Source organism: Balearica regulorum, chromosome Z (assembly GCF_011004875.1).
Source record: "Balearica regulorum gibbericeps isolate bBalReg1 chromosome Z, bBalReg1.pri, whole genome shotgun sequence".
NCBI classification, from domain to species: Eukaryota; Metazoa; Chordata; class Aves; order Gruiformes; family Gruidae; genus Balearica; species Balearica regulorum.
The window spans coordinates 27,345,976-27,367,845 of record NC_046220.1 but is presented as its reverse complement, the minus strand read 5'-3'; the positions used below and the strand labels follow the sequence as shown (position 1 = coordinate 27,367,845).

General features: G+C 38.3%; 1 long non-coding RNA gene across 2 annotated transcripts in view; it reads left to right on the top strand.

Annotated features, from left to right (window-relative positions):
• Positions 1 to 21,870, top strand: part of LOC142599409 (uncharacterized) — a 333,928-nt gene that overhangs the window by 248,231 nt on the left and 63,827 nt on the right. For both annotated transcript variants that reach the window (XR_012832963.1, XR_012832962.1), the window contains exon 2: positions 16,041 to 16,089. This is a non-coding gene — a long non-coding RNA (uncharacterized LOC142599409). The remainder of the gene's footprint in view (positions 1 to 16,040; positions 16,090 to 21,870) is intronic.

The window sequence follows — 21,870 nt, the reverse complement described above, 5'->3', positions numbered from 1 at the left end:
TCCCTGCTTCAGGCAAAGGCAAGCCCATCTGCGGGATTGCTTTTGCTCAGGGACCAGGGTGCACTTGGTGGGTGATGAGAAAAGATGGGGAAATCCGGAGTGTACCCCAAGGGGATTTGATTTTGTGTGAAAATAGCCAATAAATTAAATTGCATGATATTAATAGCGATATACTGTATCAATGGTATGACCATAAGAATCACCCAAAACTAATGAAGGATGGACTTTGTTCAAAGTGCCACGATGCTAGAACTAGAACTGCCTTCAACTGGTGCCCAGAAACTTTATTGAAAAAAAAATCACATCTTTGGCATCCAGACTGTGAGCATGGACCATACCAGATACATCGGCTGTGAAGACTCCGGATGCAGCATGCAACAATCCAGCAGCATGCACCATTGCTCCTGCTCTGAGAGACTGTAATGGCAGATGGAACCCAAAACCATGGACTAAATGAACTCGACAGACATTTTAGAGCGATAGCCCATAGAGTAAGGCAATGAGATCTGTAAAATAATCTGGGCATGACGTAGATGGTATGGAATAAGGGGTGGATAATGTCCTGGTTCTGGCAAGGATAGAGTTAATTTCCCAAGGAGCCAGGACAGGTGAGCCAAGCTGGCCGGGGGCTATTCCGTACCATGTGACATCATGCTCACCATAAAAGGGGGCTAGTCGGGCAGGGGTGGGTTCCGGTTCGGCTGTGGGCGTGGCTCCGGGATGGGTGGAGCGTCCGGTCGGTCGTCGGATTGGTAAAATCGTTCTCTGTTATCACCATTGTTACTATCTGTTATCAGCACTGTTGTTGATTGTTTCCCTCTCGCTTGCTGTCCCAGTAAACTGCCCTTATCCCAACCCTCGAGGCTTTGCCGTTGTTTTTCCGTTCTCCTCCACATCCCGCCGGGGGAGGGGTGAGCGAGTGGCGCGTGGCACTTAGCTACCGGCTGGGGCTGAACCATGTCAATGCCTGACACTAGAATGGGATCAGGTGCCTTGAAAAAATTGTAAAAAAGAGATAAAATCCCTTTTAGACCATCTTTTAAAAATGGTGATTGAAATATCTATTTCTTCATAGTGTAGCAGCTGCCGATTTCCCTGAAAAATCAGCTGTTGCCATTATAAAGTCTTTTTTGTCTCCACTGAGGGCTTCATAACATCACTGTAGAGTAGTGTAAAAGTGAGATACTCAATTTATAGTCAGTGATGGAGACACATGCATGGAAATTTTGAATCTCATCCACTGTAGATGGATTTATTTGAATGGATAGTTAGAAAATGCCCCTTATATATTACGTGATAAATCTTAATGCTTTCCATTTTTAAAACCTCATATCAAAATGGTCACAGGACCAAATTTAGATTAGATTTTAGAAAGTACCAGCATAAAAAAGCTAATGGAATAGTGAATTAATTTTTTTTTTAGAAATTTCACCATAAAATTTGCTGACATAGCAAGAGTTAGAAAATACTAGGGGCTATATATCTTTAAATGAGCCAATTACTCATTTCTTTCAGTTTCATAAAAAACATTGCTCAGTTCTGGTAATGTTAAAATCAATAGTTTCACTGATCCTAACTGCAGCATGATAAGGACAAGTAATAGTAATACTTATGAACTCAAGCACTCACATGTGGTATTAGTAAATGCACAGGACTGTACTTGACCTTAAATAATCAGTGAAGGAAAGCACATAATAGAATTGTTCATAACAGAGATTGTAGAGTGACTGATTAAGTGATTAATTTTCCTGAGAGAAAAAATATGCTGACCTAAATCTTAGTACAAACCTTTGAAGAAATTTGTTGGGTCAGTCTCCTTCTGTGTAGGAAGTTTCCATGTGGAAACCCAAGTACTAACAATAAAAATATTAGTTAAAAAAAAAGTGATAATATAAAAGATTTTTGTTAAATATATAATATTTAACAAAATATTTTAAATTATTAATATAATATATAATTATATTAACATATATGTCTTTTTTGTATAAAAGACAATTGTAGCAGACTAGGGATTTGTCTTATGCTTCCAAACACCTTGAAACAAATGGAACTTACCACATATATACACAGTTCTATTTATCAAAAGCTGCTCATAAGATGTCCTTTGAGGTGAATCAAGCCAGTACCACACACTCAGAGTTTTGCTGCCCAGAAGTTCAGATTCAGCCTTGGAAGAGCTGTGGTTGCTGGTGCATCAGTGGGGCAGGGAGAAGGTGCCATCTCCCAGCATGCTCCTGCCCATGAACAAAGGCAAGAGAGAGGCTGCAAGAAGAGAAATGTTCTGATGATAGGCATGGTTTACAGAGAAGGGGAAAAAAAAGAAAAAATGGTATATTTTACCCTGCATATGAATGAAAGAACAAACCACAAGTGGGATAGTATCATGTTTGTTTTGACAGGCTGAATATTGCTGAATTTACATGTAATTTAATTAATATTTTATTGCCAAGGAATACAAAGATAGTAAGTTTCTAGTTTAGAAAACTACACCAAGTAGAAAACTGCATATACACTTTCCTCATTAAACAACACACAGGTCTTTTGTCGTGATTCTGCCCCAGCTGCAGCTGAGCACCAGGCTACTGCTTGCTCACCCCTCCTCCCTGGTGGGATGGGGAGGAGAAGTGGAAGAAAAACGTAAAACTTGTGGGTTGGGACAAGTTTATCAAGACAAGGACAAGTTTATCAAGACAAGATAAGAAGTTTATCTGGATCAATGGACTTTGTGATTTTGAAAACCTAAAGTGAATCATAAAAAAGTCAGGTCCTCTCCAGTAAGAATAGGACCACCCTTACATTTCTTTACGATGTTTGTCGTTGATGCCTGATTTTGTTTTATTCACTTTGAGATGTTTCCATCAATATTGAATTAGGCAACTTGGGTGTACCCTTCTCAAGACTTAATGCATATATAATCTTACTTCCTCTATTCTACCATACTCTCTTACTCGTCCATCTGATTTTCACCTCCAATGCAACTTTAGGGAGCAAACCAGTTTCTCCTTCAGAGTGAAATAAACTTCTTCTTCTTGTTGTTGTTAGCCATAGATACAAATCGCCCTTTTTTGTTTGTTTGTTTATTTCTTGGTAAATAACTTCAAATTGCTACACTTATTTTCATTTCTGTTAATTGATTGTCTTGTTTCTTTTTCTTCTTTAAAGTGTATGGAAAACCAATACATGATGATGTAAAGACTACCTATTAATGAATAAATGGAAGCAGAGCACAAACACACTTGAAAGGGAAAACTTAAATACTGTTATTAATACGAAGCCACATCTGCAAAAAAAGTTGACAAAAAAAAAATGAAGTGCTTTGTATTATAAAATAGAACCATGAACCACTTCTACTTCAGGCCTGTCCTTTCTGATATGATGAGCACAAGAGTGAATGCAGAATTCAGTATGACAATGTAATAGTTTATCCAATAGCAGTAAAAACGTCTAATATCTTGCCATTTCTTAATAAGGCTGCCAGGCCTTAATCTCCTCTGCTCAGAGGAATAAAAAAGCATTTCCTGTATGTTGCAATATGAAGAGCTTAGAAACTCTTCTGCAAGTGTGTTTAGTCAGAAAGTTGCAGTCTCTATAGCCTTTCCAAAATGATCCATTTCAATCAAGTTTTACAATGACAATTTTCTTTCCTTAGACTTTCATTAACAGAGAGCTCCATGGTAAACAACATTGCTTATGTCACTGGAGGTTTTATTTTAAAATCTAATTGCCAAACGATTTTCCTTAGAGAAATGTTCATGAAGAAATGATTCTGTATATGACCACACTCTTCTACAAAGTTGTTTATTATCATTAATATTATTATTATTTCCATTTCAATAGAATGTGCAAATTGTGTAATCCTGCTTTCAATACTGTCACCTAGAGTACTTTAATGAGTAATATACAAATAAACAATGAAAGAAAGCAGATCAATCATTTATCTTTGTGGTTTTCCTTCCATTTCAATTTTAACTAAGCTTATATTTTCTCCAGTTGGCATTTATCTTTTTGTCCCAGGCCCTGTGAGAGCTGTGTAAAGAAGATGATTAATCCGATTCCTTCAATTGAAGAAGACAGATTAGTGTTAGGAGAACATACTGGAAACTTCACTGCAATTTCCTTTATATTCTGCTTTTAAATCTTTGGGAATGGGTATTTGGGAAAGAGAACATCTGGATTTGTGTACAGTCCCACCAGCTATGTTAACTAGCTGTTTGGATGCCCTGCTAGGTCTTTTCTTGACAAATACCAGCTATGTGCATGCAAAAGAAGTAATTGTCTCAGCACTATGCCTTGAGAAACATTATTAACCTAAATAAAGGATCTTTGTGTGTGTTAAATCTACCTCTTGACTGGCAGCATCAACAGCTGGGTTTAATTTCTACTTATCATTATTAAATACTCTTGGAAAACTCACTGGGAAATTGGGGAAATTACATGAAACTGACTGAGTGTTCAATGAACTATTCGTTTCCACTGACAGGTGATGAATCAAATGTCCTTTACAAAACAGCATGATAGGGGAGAGAGGAATGAAAACGAGAGCAAGAAAACAAACTGTAACATGAGACAAGTAGCTACTCTTTTCCCAAATGAAAACAGTGATGGTTTCAAGCACTTCATTCTCATATGTTTAAGAGACACCTGATAAGTCTGCTGGTTGCTTTCTATTGCTTGTAGTTTTTCCTTCATGGTAAAGTCCTGTAACTTTGTTATCTACCCAGCAAGGCTTCACATACTAGTCATTTCCTATATCAACTCTTATTTTCCACTGGCCTTTCTGCTTCCTCAAGGGACTTCGCTTTTCAGAAGGAATACCACAACTCATAGCCCCATCTTCGGCTCCTGACTGACAGAAAACACTGTCTTGATCTCCTGTTATGTGGAAACTTCTGCATGCTAAAGCTTCAGGTTATCACATTGGAAATTTACTCATCCCAGGCACATTTTTTAGCACCATTAACTTGCCCAGAATTGCAGATAGTGCAAACATGCCCGTAAAATATGACAAAACTTAAATACAGTGAATACATAAAATGCAGAATGAACAAGTTTCAGTGACTGCTTTCATTCAGTTCCCCTTCTGTACACCAGACACACAGAGCTTTCTTACACCTTGGGCTTCTAACCCTGCTAGCTGCTCTGGGAATCAGTACACTTCGCCTTAGGCCTCATCCACCTTTATATAGTTTGAAACTGAGGCACTGCAAAATGATATATTTAGACCACAGTCACTAGAATTCATGGCAGAGAGGAACAATAGATCCTGTTTTCTGAATCTGATGTCTTAGGCGAAAACTCATCAACTATCTGGAAATTCAGCAATATTGTTCAAAAAATAACCTAGCAAGACTTAACTAGATGAGACACTAACCAAAAATTGGCGTTTCTACAGAACGTGTTTTCAAATAATTTTGAGATTGAGGATATATATTTAAAGTAGGTATTGTGGCAGACACTTTTTTTAATCAGAGGCTGAAAACTTGTGAAAGTGAAGATCAATTTAAATAAACTATTGAACACAGAGCAACTAATTATTTTCTCTTTTTTTAATGTTAAGCTACTATTAAAATTGTAAACTTATTGTATTATACAATCTAACTCAGCAAATTGTCTTTAAAAAAGGATTATTCAGGGTAGGACTAAATCCTGCCCCTTGGCACTCAGGTATGACATTCATTCATATCACTTTCTGAAAAGCATTTTCCACTGGATCTTTGAAAGAAATAGAGAATTTAGTCACTATTTATGTCCCATTTGTACTGATTTTACTTTGCAGAACAGGTCAAAACTAAAGAAAATATCTTAAGATCATGCATTTACTGTTCATCTTTCATCTCTCATCCATATAAATGGAGGCTTCATGATTTCAGAATTTATATCTGGGGCCAGGGAGTCAAAGCAAGCTTGTAGTCTGGAGGGAGAACGTCTCTTAGTTCCAATTAAAATGTGCAATCCACACTTAGTAAAATAAAAATGACAGGATTTTTTTTTCAAAGAAAAGGACTAATGTTTGGTTAAGCCTCCTGTGGGAAGATCTAACTTCCACACTTACTATTTTTGGGGATTTTCAAGCTCAATTTACTTACCTATTCAATAAGGGAAAGTAATTGTTATCCCATTCCTTTCATTACACAATGCAAATGCTATCTCTACAGTACAGAAATGCTTCTTCAAATTGGATGACAGAATATAGGGTTTTTTCCAGTAGTTTGAACATGCGTTTAAGGGACAATTCATCTATTTTCAATGAAAAATAGTTTTTCGGAGTTTGTTTTTTTTATTCAGTTTTAAAACAAATAATTATATAGAAGATAGAAATATGAGGGGAAGAAAATGAATACAGGCAATAGATGGTTTATTTTTGATTTGCTTCTTAGTGCAGGCTTCCCTTCCATATATATATATATGTATATATATAATATATATATATATTTTTTTTTTCTGAAAGGAAAATCCAGTTCTTTGTATTACAACTGTGTATAGGTATGTGGAGTAGTGGGCTTCTATATCAAATATGGTGCAAGGTAAAAGACTCTCACCACTGTTTTGCAGAGGCTGGCCTAAAGAGAGCACATTGGTATGTTTTCCTAGGCAATGAGATAAACTGCTCTGTTTAGGACAAGCTGTAAACTCCAATCAGCTGAAAATCAGATTTCTGTGGTAATTCCTGGAGAAATTGTAATCCAGGACAAAGAGAAGAAAAAAAGAGTGACTTCAAAGCCAGTATGATTCTTTAAGGGCAGCTGGATGTCACTTAGACAGCCCTGGGCCAGCTCCAGGATGAAAGGGGTGTAAATGTGTTCTGGAAATAGTATTGTATTTTCTGATTCCTTGTGGTCTACAAGACAGGGTATCACTACATCCGTTCCACAGCTTCTACCAGAAGCTGTCATTGGATGGGTACAGGTATAGTCTATCAGAGGATATTTGGATATGAGAGCTAGAAGACAGGGGGGCATGAGTTAGTCTTGATTCTCAGAGGTCCGTAAGAACATGTCAAATTCACACAGCTCTTACTTACTCTTCTGCACTTTGGTGAATGAAACTGATGTGATCTGCTTTTATGAGCTGGGGACTTGCCAGATGTGTATAATTCATATTTCTTTACCAGTTACATTTGGAAACTTTATTTATTCTTTTCTCTTTTTTACAGTCTTTTGATAGTCCCAAACCATACATTAATGCTGTAGTTCACTGCTTGAAGTGCCTAACTGTCTTTGTCTTCAGTTACTTTTACCAAAAAGTATAGATGTGGAGAACAAGTACAGACAGAGTTTATTTCAAGACCTCTGCTGTGTCTGCTAACATTTTGAACTACCTTTGGATTTTAACGGAGCTTCACTGAACACCAAATTCAGCTGCAGCTGATAGAAAACCCCTTGCATGATACAGATCCAGACACCGTAGGAAAACAAAGATGCAAAATGAACTCTCATTATTTATCCTCTATCTAGTCCTGCACTAGAGACGTTAATATAGATTGGAAAGTTGTAAGCACTCTGCCCTCAAACAGAAAGAAGTGTCTTGAAATAGATATCTGTGCCTCTTCTTTGCAGGTATTGAAGGATCTCTGTCAGATGAGTTCTGAGACCTAAAGGTTTTCTGTAAATAGGTCTGGCTCAGTGTGATTGAGCATCCATGACCTTCCATGATTAAAAAAATGTTAAAGAATTTTCCAGTTTCTGTCTTTGTCAAGTTGTGAGTAAATAATAGCTCAGACTTTCCTTGCTTGCCGCTTACACTCCCACACAGATTTATCTCTACCTTTGGATGAAGGAGAAAGACACAGTACCTTATCTGTCCCTAAGAAAGTCAATTGACAAGGGATTTTTTATGATACAAATGTGGAAAAATACCATCGATATATTAGGAGGGTAAAAATTCCTGGCCTGTAATAAAATTAAATGGAATCTGTATCACCTCCTGCCCTGTCTCGCTATTGACAAATAGGTTGGATCAGCTTAAACGACCACTGGTGTCATCTCTATCTGCTTACTGTTCTTCAAGAAAAATGTCTTGCTGAGATAAATAATTGCTATCTCCTTCAGAAAGGCAGGGAAGAGGAAAAAAACCAACAACAAACCCCCCTCCATGTTAAAACTTTTAAACTGCTGTAGGCAGTAAGAATATCGTATGGAAATTTTCTTAACCTGCTTCAAAAGTAGTAAAAATGCACAAATTTGAATGTCTATTCTGTAAGTAAGATAATTGACTATTTAGATTGAAGTATGTATTCTGAGAAATCTGTAGCTGTGAGAATGCTGATTCTGAAACAAAGAAGGTGTAAAGCGGAGCTGCTCAGCATTGTGAAAACAGCTCTCTATGTACTAATGACAAGGTCTGGTGAGAAAACGTAGAAGTATTTTTTTGTCATTGTGAGGAATGCAGAAAAAGTGTGATATTTTTCCTCATTATCACTGACAACTCCCTCGAGCCAGTGTGTGTGTTTTGTTCCCCCCTTCCCCTCCCAATTTTTGAACATTATACAGTACACAACAAATGAGGTGAAGAAAAACCAAAAGCAACATCCATCTAGGCACTCCTATATTAAAGGTGGACTTAGGAGTTCTGCTGTGTAAAAGATGCACAATAATTTTGGTAGCTTTCCAGTGGTCCACCAATGTCACATGTTGTAAAAGGCAGGATTAGTTGGTGGATCTAATACTTGTTTTTTCATCTCTGTTGAACCTTGCTACAACTCAGTTTTGTAGGCTCAAATGATTCACTCCTGAGAGATTATAGTTTTCATCTTTAAAACTGCTATATATGTTTTAATGTTCTCAACTGTTTGACTGGTCTTTTTGATTGAAGAAAAAGTTGGAATGCAACTTTATTAAAGGTTGTTTTTGCTAACTTACAAATAAGTCCACATATTTTCCTTCTTATCATTTTAAAATAACCTTTTGCATTACATAGATAAACCATTTTTAGAAAATCTGCACCAACTCCCTTTAAATTGTTATAAAGCCTTGAATAAAGGAATCAAAAAATAATGAAGGAAATATACACAGTATTTATAGAAGTGCTGCCTCCTTAACACAAATGAGGTTGTTAGTCGTGTGAAACACACTTCAGAGTCTATCGCATATTACCAAGTCTGGAGTGGAAAATTGAGCACACTAATAAGAAAACTAAAATTGTAGTTTGAAAGAGTAATAAAGCCTGAGCAAATGTTGGTTATTTTTATTTCTTTCTGGGTTTTTTTTTTTTTTTTGGTAGTTTGTTGTTTGGGGGTTTTTTGTGGTAAAAACTGGGATATTTTTGAGATGGAGAAAAGTAGACACATAGTATTCTGAGGTTTTGGAACACAGTGGAAAATTCAAGAATCACAGCCTAACTTCCATTTTGTACTGTTACTTCCATCCTGAATTAGAAGCTCCATTTTTTGCTGTGTGCTCTGGCTCTTATGTTAAACCTTTCCGGAGTTATATTTATTAGTAAGTCTGTCTCGGAAGTTCAGTCTGGCACTGTAGATACCAGCTATTAAATCATAGTTCATTCTTGTGCTATCTTAAAACAAGGTCAATTCCTTACTGCTGGCCCAACTCCTGGCAGGATAGAATCATAGAATCATAGAATGGTTAGGGTTGGAAGGGACCTCAAAGATCATCTAGTTCCAACACCCCTGCTGCGGGCAGGGACACCCTCCACTAGACCACGTTGCCCAAAGCCTCATCCAACCTGCTCTTAAACACTTCCAGGGATGGGGCATCCACAACCTCTCTGGGCAACCTGTTCCAGCGCCTCACCACTCTAACAGTAAAGAATTTCTTTCTAACATCTCATCTAAATCAACCCTCCTCCAGCTTGAACCCATTACCCCTTGTCCTGTCACTACACTCCCTCATAAACAGTCCCCCTCCATCTTTCCTGTAGGCTCCCTTCAGGTACTGGTAAGCCGCAATTAGATCTCCCTGCAGCCGCCTTTTCTGCAGGCTGAACAGCCCCAACTCTCTCAGCCTGTCCTCATAGGAGAGGGGCTCCATCCCTCCATACCACCTGTGCTTAGCTGGCCAGCCAGTCACCTTCTTCTATTCCTCTCTTCTCTTCCTGCTCAGCTGTGGGCTGGGAAAACCTGCTTTTTGAAGTATCTGGTGAATGAACTTGGAGAAGCCAGAAAGAAACTTGTGAGCTTGCATCTCAATAGCTACCCTGTTTTCACAGATCAGTAGTCTCTTCATGGAGGTGACGGGTCTCTGAGCACATCATGAGGCAGAAGTAATGCATACTTTATTTAGGAAGGTTTGCTTTTCTCCTATGACAATCTAGCTCTCTTACATGCAAGAAAACTGGAATGGAGACAGGAAGTGGAAACTGTAATATTCTCACATGATGATTAATGAAAGCTCTTTTAGGAGGACATTATAAATAAGGTGGCCATTTCATATAACACAAAAACTAGCAAACGTTACAGATATAGCTAGATAGGGGAACAAACATATGCATGTGTTCTCCTTAAGGTTGATACCCATGTATCTTACCAATTCAGCTGGATTCGTGCTGCCACGCAGAACCCAAGCCCTGAAAGGAACATGTCATAAGAATAAATCCATCTAGATGAAAATGCCAACAGGACTTCAAGCCACTTATAGAGATAAATCTGATTTGAAGTGGGTAACAAGAAGCCAAGTATCAACAGAAGTCTGCAAACATATTTGTAAGCAGTTAAAGGATAGGGAGGCACTTAAGGAAGTTGATACACAATTTTTCAGAGTCTAAAGAGCAAATATTTCATTGAAAGAAAGGTTTCAGACAAAAGTACTCCCAGAGCACCAAGAACAGTGACTACACTTGTCTGAGACACAGCAGACCCATAAACAGCTGACTGAACAACTCATACAAGCAGTGAAGAGGGTCACATTGTTAGTGTAATGCAGCAACACTTCCATGAAATAGGAACAATGGTTTTCATATTCTTTCGATGCCTGGGTTGAAAATCAGAAGATTTACCGTCTACCTACACTTTTCATTTTAAAAATGCCACAATACTGTCGAATGAAAATTTCAGTATTCTACTAGTTCATGCTTAAAAGAGGTTATAACAAAAAAAGATAGAGTAATTTTACAAATTTTTAGAGGGACTCCTGTCAGACATGAGGGAGAAGCCAGAAATTATGACTGTAAAAAAAACTTTAAAATGACAATTTGCCTTTTATTAGCTAGGATTGGCATTTGCTAGTGAAGGAAAATTGATAGGTAGACAGTGGATAAGCAAGTTAAATCAAAACATTAAAAACATCACAAATGCTCAGATTTAACTGAAATTTATTTTCGGTGGAGTCTTAATAAAATTATTATATTAAATGATCTCTGTCATAGTGAAAATAAAATTTAACCTAGAATTGTATTGCAAATATGGAGTGTTTATAGCAACCTTAAAAAACCCCGCAAACACTCACCCCAAAAGACAACATAAGGATAGCTCAGTGTGTGTTTTTCTGTTCATAGCACTAGTATCAAGAATAAAAATGTTATTTCAATTGGTTTTATTAATAACATTTTGCCATAGTAAAAGGGCATATAATAATAGAAGGAATAATATAGAATCATAGAATCATAGAATCATAGAATGGTTAGGGTTGGAAGGGACCTCAAAGATCATCTAGTTCCAACACCCCTGCTGCAGGCAGAGACACCCTCCACTAGACCACGTTGCCCAAAGCCTCATCCAACCTGCTCTTAAACACTTCCAGGGATGGGGCATCCACAACCTCTCTGGGCAACCTGTTCCAGCGCCTCACCACTCTAACAGTAAAGAATTTCTTTCTAACATCTCATCTAAATCAACCCTCCTCCAGCTTGAACCCATTACCCCTTGTCCTGTCACTACACTCCCTGATAAAAAGTCCCTCTCCATCTTTCCTGTAGGCTCCCTTCAGGTACTGGTAAGCCGCAATTAGATCTCCCTGCAGCCGCCTTTTCTGCAGGCTGAACAGCCCCAACTCTCAGCCTGTCCTCATAGGAGAGGGGCTCCATCTCTCCGATCAGCTTCGTGGCCCTCCTCTGGACTCACTCCAACAGCTCCATATCTCTCCTGTACTGGGGACCCCAGAGCTGGACACAGTACTCCAGGTGGGGTCTCACAAGAGCAGAGTAGAGGGGCAGGATCACCTCCCTTGACCTGCTGGTCACACTTCTTTTGATGCAGCCCAGGACACGGTTGGCTTTCTGGGCTGCAAGCGCACCCTGCCGGCTCATGTTGAGCTTCTCATCAATCAATACCCCCAAGTCCTTCTCCTCAGGGCTCCTTTCAATCCATTTCTCGCCCAGCCTATAGTCGTGCATGGGATTGCGCCAACCCATGTGCAGGACCTTGTCCTTGGCCTTGTTGAACTTCATGCGGTTCGCACAGGCCCACCTCTCCAGCCTGTCAAGGTCCCTCTGGGTGGCATCCCTTCCCTCCAGCATGTCGACCACACCACACAGCTTGGTGTCGTTGGCAAACTTGCTGAGGGAGCACTCGATCCCACTGTCCATGTCACTGACAAAGATGTTGAACAGTGCCAGTCCCACTACCGACCCCTGAGGGACACCACTCATCACCATTCTCCACTTGGACATTGAGCTGCTGACCACAACTGTTTGAGTGCGACCAGCCAGCCAATTCCTTATCCACTGAGTGGCCCATCCATTGAATCCATGTCTCTCCAATTTAGAGACAAGGATGTCGTGCGGGACAGTGTCAAATGCCTTGCACAGGTCTAAGCACATGACATCATTTGCCCTTCCCTTATCCATGGACGCTGTAAACCCATCATAGAAGGTCACCAAGTTTGAAAGATTGGTAAGGTTTGTTTGTAAGATTTGTAAGATTTGTTTGTAAGATTTCTGTATGGTGTTGTCATTTAGAGATTAGAACAGCTCTTCTGTGTCTGAATTCAACGGGAGGTAGGCACGTTTCAAAAACATTGCTGAAGTATTGATTTGAGCAAAAGAATGTTTGATGATATGAAAATAATCCTTGTATTCCCCACAAATTTTTACACACTAGAGCCAGCGACCTTGTCCCAAGACAGCACCGATGCATCCATGACTTGAAGATTTGAGAGACCTAAATTCACACAGATCACAAGTGTGTGCATGGCTACATGTCTTGTGAAACTAGCTCCTGCTTTTGTGTGCTCCACAGGAAGAGAAGATTAAACCAGAAAATGTTTATTTCCGGCTTTATTTAAAACGGTGAAGCTACTCATGTCAGGTTATCTAACAAGATCTAGAAAACATGCAGCAGCAGTACCAGCGGTTGTTCTGTTCTTCCACAAGTAGTGATGTGGCTGTCCTTTCCTTGCAGCCGGTGGGCCCATGGTTTGTTACATGGAGCTAGTGCTCCTTAGTTTTGCAGCCACATGAGTGATTTTGTTAAGAAATGTGCTGGCACCACTGGGCAGCTGACTAGAGAGAAAAACCTCTCAAACAGGGAGGGTTAAAGGATATGGTTTTGTAGGAACAAAAGTCAATAATCTCAAAGATAAAAGGGGCCCTGTATCCTGAACTCTAAAATGGCAGGAACTACTTGGGACTGGCTGTGACATTACAGAGAGTTTATACAACGCCAATCAGCAGGAACTTAAGACACCGAACCCTCTTTTCTGCTTTGAGTATCTTCTGAACTGTGTGCTCTGGGAGCACTGTTCAGAGAACACCTAGAGATGAAAGAACAGGGTAATTAAAGCTCTCCAAAGCTGAATAGCTCGAAGACGTGGCAGATAAATAATAAAGGTAAAAATGGTGCTTTATTCTGTTTCTAAAGGCAATGGGCATGAATAAAAATGTATTATCAATAGACTTCCATTTTAATACAACTATGCTGAAGCCACCAAAGTTTTTAACAATTTAAAGTAAATTTGAGCAGACGAAGACAACTATGAATCCATATTACATTTCTGTGAGAAGTACTGTCTTACATCAAAGAAGGAATTATATGACAAACAGAGGAGGGAGGGAAATGTACAAGAGTTTTTAATTATCTGAGCCCCAAAAAACAATTTTACAATTTTTCAATCCTTGATAAGAAGTCTAGAGCAAAAGATTCAGAGAGTGAAGGAGATGCAGGAAAAAAAAGCCTTACCAGTGTAGTGGAAACTTGCCAAGCAAAGGATACTCTCACTCCCCATGGAAGATTACTGGATGAAGTTGGGAAGCCTCTGAATGTTGGAGTGAATAAAAGACACTGGAAAAGAGATTTGAGACAGAAAGGTTTGATAATCAAACCCAGAGTAAAACAGGAAAACAACAAACTGCAAATGCTTTTGTAAACAGTACAACATCTGATTTTTTATTTTTTTTTTGGGGGGGGGAAGAGGGGAGGGGAAAAGCAGCACATGGCATCACTTTGCATGAACTTCCATGTGATATTAAACTTATTTTGCACGGTGGTCAGAAAGTTTCTTCATATGATCACAGTGTGGCACAGTGTAAACCCAGCTCAGAAAACCCAAGGAAGGATTTTTTTTTTAAAATTAAATTTAATATATGTGCATTAAAAAATGTGATGTTGGAATGACTGGACTGGTGTTACAATTGAAAGATCAACCCTCTACCAAGAAGAAGTAGAATGGAGAAAACTAAGTAAAATTTAGGTTGAACTCAGAACTTTTAAAGGACCATGAATAAAAAAAATGTGAGAAAATTACATACTCAAGTTGTATTGTTAGGACATTATGCAAAATACTGCGTTATATATATGTCAAATCTTTGGTTTGATACATTCATTGAAAGGAAGGAGGACTGAAATAATGGAGAAAAAGCTTGAGAAAATTAAGGAAGCTTTTAACTGAATAAAAATATGATTAAATGAGCATGTATGTTGTTTGAGCATTGGCCTTAGAAATCCAATTTCTTCAAGCAGACAGTTGCTAAAGTAAGATAAGGTGTTACATTGCTGTTCTTTTTTCCTGTTGAAATCACTGGATGAATAAAAGAACTGAGTACCAAAACAGTTGTTCATCACTGTTGAAGAAAATGCATGAAAAATGTTATTTAACTATAAACATCATGTATCTACATAAATGTATAAAGCTGAAACATTTACTGCTAACTGTAATGGGGAAATTATTGGTGAAATGGCAGCTGCCAGCTATTTCTCTTTGCTCTGTTGTCTATCAGCAGGGTTCTGAATAGTGTCATTACAAAACTGTATACATTCCATATCTGATTGAGAGACTTAATTTCTTTGTGCAGCTGGTTGTGTCATTTTAGGCTCTTGAATTGTTTCATGGGAAGAAAAAAGAACATATTTTTTATTGTCTAGAAAATTAAGGTTTTTGTGTGTGATAATGTGAATTTAGGTGAAACAACAGAAGATTCAGAGAACTTTGGAGGTACCACTCCTGTAGCAAAGCTAAATCCTACATTAAAAAAAAAGGTATCTTTGGTAATAATACAATAAGGTGTGCTTTAATATTAAATGGGACTGAGGTCATCAATTTTGCCTCAAAGAATAAATGCAAACATGAAGATTACTTGGCAAGGTAAAAGTTAAGAAAAAATTATGCTATTCTACAATAATATGCTACTGTGACATTGTGGTGGGTTGATCCTGGCTGAGGGCCAGATGCCCACCAGAGCCGCTCCATCACTCCCCTCCTTCATTAGACAGGGGAGAAAAAGTATAACGAAAAGCTTGTGAGTCGAGATAAGGACAGGGAGAGATCACTCACTAATTATGGTCACGAGCAAAACAGACTGAACTAAGAGAGGAAATTCATCTAATTTATTACTAGGCAAAACAGAGTAGAGGAATGAGAAATAAAATCAACTCTTAAAACACTTCCCCCCACCCCTCCCATCTTCCCGGGCTCAACTTCACTCTCGGCTTCAACCTCCGCCCCCGCCCAGCAGCACAGGGGGACGGGGAATGGGGGTTATGGTTAGTTCATTACATGTTGTTTCTGCCGCTTCTTCCTCCTCTGGGGGAGGACTCCTCTCATTGTTCCCCTGCTCCAGCATGGAGTCCCTCTCACAGGAGACAGTCCTTCACAAACTTCTCCAACATGAGTCTCTCCCACAAGGTGCAGACCTTCAGGAGAAAACTGCTCCAGCGTGGGTCCCCCACAGGGTCACAAGTCCTGCCAGCAAACCTGCCCTGGCGTGGGCTCCTCTCTCCACGGATCCACAGGTCCTGCCAGGAGCTTGCTCCAGCATGGGCTTCCCATGGGCCACAGCCTCCTTCAGGTGCCTCCACCTGCTCCGGTGTAGGGTCCTCCACGGGCTGCAGGTGAAATTTCTACCTCCCCTCATCCTTCCTCCATGGGCTGCAGGGGGACAGCCTGCTTCACCATGGTCTTCACCACGGGCTGCAGGGGGATCTCTGCTCCAGCACCTGGAGCACCTCCTCCCCTCCTTCTGCACTGACCTTGGTGTCTGAAGAGTTTCTTACATCTTCTCACTTGTCTCTCTGCCTGCAAAAGCTGTCTCTAACTGTTTTTCACTTTCTTAAATATGTTATCACAGAGGCGCTGATTGGCTTGGCCTTGGCCAGCGGCGGGTCCGTCTTGGAGCCGGATGGCATTGGCTCTATCAGACACAGGGGAGCTTCTAGCAGCTTCTCACAGAAGCCACCCCTGTAGCTCCCCCGCTACCAAAACCTTGCCACACAAACCCAACACATACGTACATATTACATAATAGAGACTAGGAGTTAGTGATTTTAAAACCCAAGGTAATAGGTTTCTTTTCAAGCCTTTTTGGAAACATGAAGACTAATTGGATATCTAAGTAAGGCTCTCAATTCTCCCAGATAGCCCCATTGAAGACAGCTCATAGCAGGGATTTACAAGAAGTTACATGCAAGCTATGGTGCAATAAAAGACCTTTTTGCACTTAGAAGTGGAGGAAAAATGGATAGTGGGGCATTATTTGCCCAAAGATATCTCACCAAGAGAACAGAGGTGGAACCCATCTCACAACAGTGATGATGATATGCCATGAAAGACTGCAAGGCTCAGAGATCAACTTTTTGAAAGTGTTTAGACTTCTGTATTATGTTATTGTTAATGTGAAGTTGCTATTATTATCTTTGAGGCAGAAAACTAAGAGTTTCTTAAGAACATCTGTAAGTAGTCCTACGACTTTTTTTTTAATGCTGCAGGATTCGAATTCAGACTTTAAATGAGGCATATCCAAGAGTATTGAAAAACAGACATTTTGGCACCTAACTCATACTGAAATCAGGGGGACTTAGATGTTTAAAGATCTTTGAGGATTTGAGCTGAAATTCTTACATTAATGCAAAGAATGTAACATCCAAAAGCACTTGATTTGGGCATTTTATAGAGCAACATGTAAAAAATTATTTATTTACTTTCTGTAGAGTAACATAACCAGAGTAAACATGTCCAGTTAAAATTTCCTCAGAATAAAAAATATTGACCTATGTCATGAACGCAGCCTGTGACTTTATTAATTAAAAAGGTCCTGTATAATTTCCCACTAACTCATGAAGCAGGAGAAATAGTAATTAAAGGTATTATTCTCCACACTAATTTTCATATCTACTGATGCATGTGCTGTGAACTATCACTGTCATAATGTTAAGTTCAGCGTGATCCCATATCCTGTGGTCATTTTGTAATGAATCATGTAGGGTGGGGAAGAACAGATCTCAAATTATTGTATAAAACCAGAAAGTAGTTTAAACTTCTACAAGTTGAACAGAAAACATGTGAAGCTTCAGTTCTGTTCAGCTGAGGGGATGGTGGTTTTCTCTGCATGGTTTTTGCACTGTTATTGAATATCTGTCTTTAAATAAGAAATTTATTCTTCCTTACATAATTTCTTCCACCATTTCCTACTGTTTTTTCCTGTTTGTCTACTGGTTTGCTCACAATTGGTTTTATGATAAGTGGATTTTCTATTTCTGTTGCTGTTACTTTTATTTGAAACTGTCATTGATTACACTTTCACAGCCTCCAAATTTTTAAGGCTGTAAAACAACTGTCAGGTGTGTTGGTCTTAAAACTTACACAGACTGGCTGACAACCCTTCTGGTAGGTTTTCTTTTGTACACGGTGGCTAATTTTTAACAGATGTAGCGGATGCAGGAATAAAATTTCCCCAAGACATACCACGACAGAAGTTGTGATCAAGTCTGAGATGTAGGTATCCATGCTATATTTGAAGTAACATTAACCATTCTTACTTATCAGAGTTGAAATAACAGCTGACAGTAGTATGGGAGTGCTACTATCTGCATGATATTTGAGTTTTAGTATTAACCCTTCTTTTGCAGCCATACATATATTTGGATGCAGCACTGACATTTTTAACTGAAAACAGAGGAAACTTTTTCTCTTTGCCCTTTTTTTTTTTTTTTTATTGCTCTTTCTCTTCCATCTGTCTTCAAAGCGCTCTGCCTATTTTACATCTGACACCAGATACCTTAGGAGAGCAGGCTTTTAGCAGCTTTTAGAAAACTGCCAAATTTCATATCCATTACTTGCTTTCCATTTGGTACAAGCTATTTAGGCAGTCATTACAATAAAATTTAATTTTTCAATTTGTACATCTCCAGTGATTCCAAAAGTCTTAATTTGATTTATGCAGCTCATCTCTTTCAGTTCTGCTAGTACATCTAGTACAAAATCTTGACTGTGCTGGTAGTCATATGTAGTTTTAAATTATTGGGAAAAAAAAAACAAAAACCTTGACCTATAATTCTACTGTTTTCATTTCTAGATTTCTGTTATATATGAATAAGTAGTAACATGGTAAGCAGATCTCATTTTGGCTCTTGGAAATATAACATATAGGGGTTTTTTAACACTGATTTTTGTTATATTTGTTTTAATGTTTTAGGTCCTGAGGAGGAACTGCTGCAGTATTCACACAAGAAGGGCTCTTATTTTCTGGATGAACTCCTGGCTGTACTGAAGTACTATGTGAGGATTTTCACTGAAGCTCTCTGTGGTTCCTGTTTTCCATTAATGACATCTGGATGCTTTACTGTGCAATTATGACTCAGAGTATACCAACTATATCTACCAAAATCTTGAAAGCAGTTATGTTCTTACATAGAGCCATTTGGACAGTCTTACTGTGTCTCTTTCCATTAATGTACTATACTTTCAAAAGCATACTGTGAGGTTGGATACAATGTCCAGATTGTCACAAAAATTGATTAAATTTGTTCCAATTCTAATTTTCTCAACAATATTTGTCTTATGAATGGACAAATATAATTTTACCCTGAGTTCTCTTTATAGTCTTAAGATTGTCACAACAATGGATTGGGTGTCATTTTCTCTTCTTGTTACAGCCTATGTCACGAGTTCTCACAGACCTTTAATATTTTCTCATTCTCATCACATATTCTCATTCCCATAACAGATTAGAAGAAAATGTCATAAAATTGATCCATTTTCATAACAGACTGTAATGAGGACAGAAAATGGAACTAAATTAATCCGTTCTCATAACAATGTGAAGATTGTAATAAGAACAGAAAATGGCATGAAATTTATCCTTCCTGTGACAACCTTAAAATTGTACCAGGGCAGGAAAAGATACAAGATTAACTGGCCCTCAAGACAAAAGCTCTAGCTAGAACTGAACATTGTACCAAAGTTATCCATTCTTGTTGTAAAAACAAAAATGTAATTCTATGGTTGTGTGGAGATGCCATATATAAATCACTAACCACTTTAAAGTGCCCTAAAATAGCTTGAGACTTATACCTATATTGCCACAGGGGACTGAAAAAAGTACGTATAGTTTGTAACACTCAGACTGTGAGGTCAAAATTTCAGCTCATGATTGGAAGAATTTATGGAAGTTACACCAATAAAATTTAGTGTACTTAAGTATAATGTGCCCAACTCTAAAAACTCATTATTTGTATTGAACAAATTTGACCAAATATTTAAGCAGGTATTTTTGGTGTTAAGGCTTTTCTTCCAGATTATAGAAAAACTTTAACACCTCTCATTCCTCATATATGTGGGGCTTCATTCATAAAAGGCTTCAGGTACTAAACTCCTCCTTAACCCTCATATTAAGTTTTTCAGTCAAAAGCCACAACCCACAAACATCTCCTCAGCCATCCCTTCCTGACATCTCGAGGTACTGGGAGGAAGATTTTAGTATCAGTTTTCTATTTGTAAGTTCTTCAGTAGTTTAGGGTATGTTTGCAGATGTGATGTGCCCAGGTTTTACCCTGACAGTCATGATCATCTCCAGAGGATTTAAAGACTGAGTGGTCCCTCCTGCTGACTGTGATTAAGAAATCAGCATTTGCCAAACACTGTCATTTACGGGCGTAAGCATACTTTAAACAACATGAAAGAAATGTTTTTTATCCTAAATTATACTGCATTAAGAGGAAAGAACTCCCCATGTCTTACAAGAATTTAGTAATCTATACTGATTAAAAAAAATACTCAACACATAATCTATGATTTTCTTTAAAGTAATTGTCTTTGTGTGGCCTTGTGAATGAAAATGACTTACTGTTTCTGACTCCTGTCCACTGTGTTTGATAGGGTGCATTCTTTTTACCAAGCTGTTAATCTATCTTCTCTTGTTCCCTGAGTATTGATCTGTCCAAGAGAGTTAGACTTTGATTTTTACCACTATAAACATGCACCATTACAGCTGGGAATTTTTGCTCATTGCTGTTCTTATAGTGCCTTCTGAAAACTGTAACTACAGAAGCTTTCCTATCATTTAACTCCCAAGAATTTTAATCCTGTACAGTACTGCTTATATAGTTACCTAGCATAAATGAAAGCTAACTATTCTTGCTCAAACTTACATGTCTCATTAACATAAATAGTACTTTATTCTTTAACCTATTTAAATGAGAGGAGTAATATGTAAAGAGAGAGAGCAACAGAAATATTAGTAATTTCTGCTTTGTGTCATCCTTCATTCAGTTGTTTGTTGGGGTTTTGGGGGTTTTTTATTCGTTAAAATTTGCAAAGACTGATTATGAGCATTCACAGTTCCAGATGAATTTTGAAAAATAGTCCCATGCTTTTCACAAAATGTTTAATTGAATGAACTGTTCACTCTATTAGCCTTTCTTACTCCTTGTTGTCCACTCAGGTCAAAACCCATTGTCCAATAACACCAGTGAAAATCCTTCTATATATCTTGTCTTTCCTTAGCTTAAATGTGGGGTGGACGCTGCTTGCTTTATCTACTGGGGTGGACACTGCTTGCATTATCTCTTTCTGAAGTACCATACATATGTGCAAAGCCATAGGCTTATTTTTCAGAAGCTCTTACTTTTTAGCAGGTCTCACACAGTAATGTTTCCTAGCTGCTCTTCACCTCCAAGGTCTAAAAACTCTAATTTCCTTAAAGCTTCCATTTGCTGCTGAATCATCATTTCCAGTAAACTACATTCCTCGCATTTGGTCAAGAAGAATGAGAATAAAATGGCTGAAGTTTAGTCCAGAAATATGTTGTTGTAAGGATAAAAACAGTATGTTATCTAAAAGTGACCAGGGGTTATTACAGCTCTATTTATTTTCAGTTAGTGTTCACACTGTCAAGGCAAATTTCTGTGATGGGGTGCTTTTCTACTGAAGAAATTCTGTAAACCGTCGTATGATGACTGTTACATATTTTATACACAATTCACTAACACGATATAATGGCCTCTTTGTGATGTGGATCTTAGAGATTCCTTTCATGTCATATAGATACATTACTAAAAGGATAATATACATGGAATTAGAAATTTGCTAAGCAAAGCAATTTGATATGAGTGTGTTCTATGTAAACAGCCCTACCAAGAGAACTGGAGGAGAAGAGAGCCTTTCACAGTCTGGGAAGGACACTGTAACCGCGGGATAGGGACCGTGAAATAGAAACTATAGAATCAGGTTGAGATAATTAGTTTGAAACCAAGGTAACAGGTAATGAAAC